Raw genomic sequence first — 2093 nt, 5'->3', positions numbered from 1 at the left:
AGCAACGATTACTAGGTATAATTGCACTAATCAATGTATGCTTTGACTTATAATTAAGAATGACTTAGGAATTATTCCTCTAATATTCTACCTGACCATGCTAATGCCATAGAAAGGAGTACTCTGAGTGATTTATCATTGATCAATACTTATCATATATATATATATATATCTTATCCTATGACTTACCCCTATTATGAGTAGAATATTGGTTATGGTTTATTTCTCCTTCAATAGTATAAGTTATCAATACATGTCCATGCTAGACCTTCCCTATGGTAAAAATATAAATAAGGATACCTAGAATACTCTCGGGTAAAATGCTACAATGGTATATTATCTATGCGCTTGCAGATCCTTTTCATTCATATATTTATTTATTCTTTCTAGTCACATAAAATGATAAAGAAATACTTAGTATTATTCTAGTAGTAATGTTGTGTAGTACCAACAAGCAACTCTTGCATCATCACTAGAGATAACAACCTAGTAAAGTAATGTTAGGAGATATAGGTTTATAATAGGTTGCTACAAAAAACAAGTGACACGTTAATAAATACCAACAAGCATTTTTGGCGTCGTTGTAGGGGAAGGTAGCTAGGCAATGGAAGTATTGATAAACTTATACTTATTAATGTGATCGAAGATAACCATAGACCTCTACTCAAATTGGCTTACCCTTGTTTTGTCTACTTGTGTATCTTATGTAGGGTAATGTATGACCGCTTTGACCCTCCGACAAACTACATTGAAGATCCAAAAGTATTAATTAGAAGGACTAGCGCTAAACTCAAGAAAGTTCTAGCTTTAAAGTCAGAAGACAACCATAGAAGGCGAAGCTCAACACTAGAATTTGAAGCTATGGCTATCAGGACTCTCCATGAATTCTCTGCTCCAACTACGGCCAACACCCATACTAGACCGACAGTCAATGTCGGAGACAATGGATTTAAGCTCAAGCTAGCTCTCATCAACATGGTGCAAGCAAACCAGTTTTGTGGAAAGGCACATGAAGATACGAGTGCACATCTCCAACACTTCCTAGAGATCTGTGGCACTTTCACCATCAAAGCAGTAACCCAAGATGCCATATTACTTCAGCCCTTCCCATTCTCACTCTTGGGGAAGGCAAAATAATGGTTCTACACCAACAAAGATAGAAATACTACATGGGATAACTGCTCCACTACCTTTCTAGCAAAGTTCTTTCCCATAGGCAAGACCAATGCTCCGCGTGGAAGAATTTCAAGCTTTCAGCAACAACATGATGAATCTATCCTAGAGGCATGGGAACGCTTTCAAGATTACATTGCAAAATGTCCTCATCATGGGATGAAGAATTGGCTACTCATACAGACTTTGTACCACAGGTTGACCAATAGTACTCATGAGACTATGGATGTTGCTGCTAGAGGTGCATTCCTATCACTCACCATACCAGCTATAATAGCTCTTGTGGAGAAGATGGACTCCAATCAAGGTTGGAATGAAGAACGTGTTCAAACCTGCAAGAGGGGTGGAGGTATGCATCAACTCAAGGAGGTAGACATGCTATCTACCAAGATGGACCTGCTGATGAAGAAGCTTGAAGATCGAGCCAACGAGAAGCAACAAGTCATCCATATTCATGATTCTCATATGACAAGTGAAGTGTGTGGAAACACTGGGCATTCAAGGAGCAACTATCCTAAAACCCATGAGGATGTGAACTTTATCAACAACAACTACTACTTTCGTCCTCAGCAGAATCAAGGATGGAATCAACAACAAAGGCCGAACTACCAAGGTAACTATTAAGGTAATAATTTTAATAATTTCAATCAACCACCCTTGAGAGAATTAATTGCTGGCCAATCCAAACTTATGGAGGGATTATCTAGAAAGGTATCTACCAATGATAAAATTCTAGAGAACATAAATAATAAAATGGATAGCTTTGCTTCTTCCATTAAGAACCAGCATAGCTTTAATAAAATAATAGAATCACAAATAGCTCAGCTGGCTGTTGTTGTTCCTCTGTCCAACAAAGGTAAGATTTTAGGGCAACCAAAAGATCTAAAAACTACAAATCTTGTCGATATTCACAATGCAAC

At 37.6% G+C, this 2093-nt stretch overlaps 1 non-coding gene across 1 annotated transcript; it reads right to left on the bottom strand.

Annotated features, from left to right (window-relative positions):
• Positions 1 to 1225: 1225 nt before the first annotated feature.
• Positions 1226 to 1334, bottom strand: LOC136502451 (small nucleolar RNA R71). Its single transcript, XR_010770588.1, has one exon. It is a non-coding gene; the product is annotated as a small nucleolar RNA R71 (small nucleolar RNA).
• Between the last annotated feature and the right edge of the window lie 759 nt (positions 1335 to 2093).

Source organism: Miscanthus floridulus, chromosome 13 (genome assembly GCF_019320115.1).
Source record: "Miscanthus floridulus cultivar M001 chromosome 13, ASM1932011v1, whole genome shotgun sequence".
Classification (NCBI taxonomy): Eukaryota; Viridiplantae; Streptophyta; class Magnoliopsida; order Poales; family Poaceae; genus Miscanthus; species Miscanthus floridulus.
Note: the sequence above shows the minus strand (reverse complement) of the source record. Positions and strands in the feature narration are given on the sequence as shown.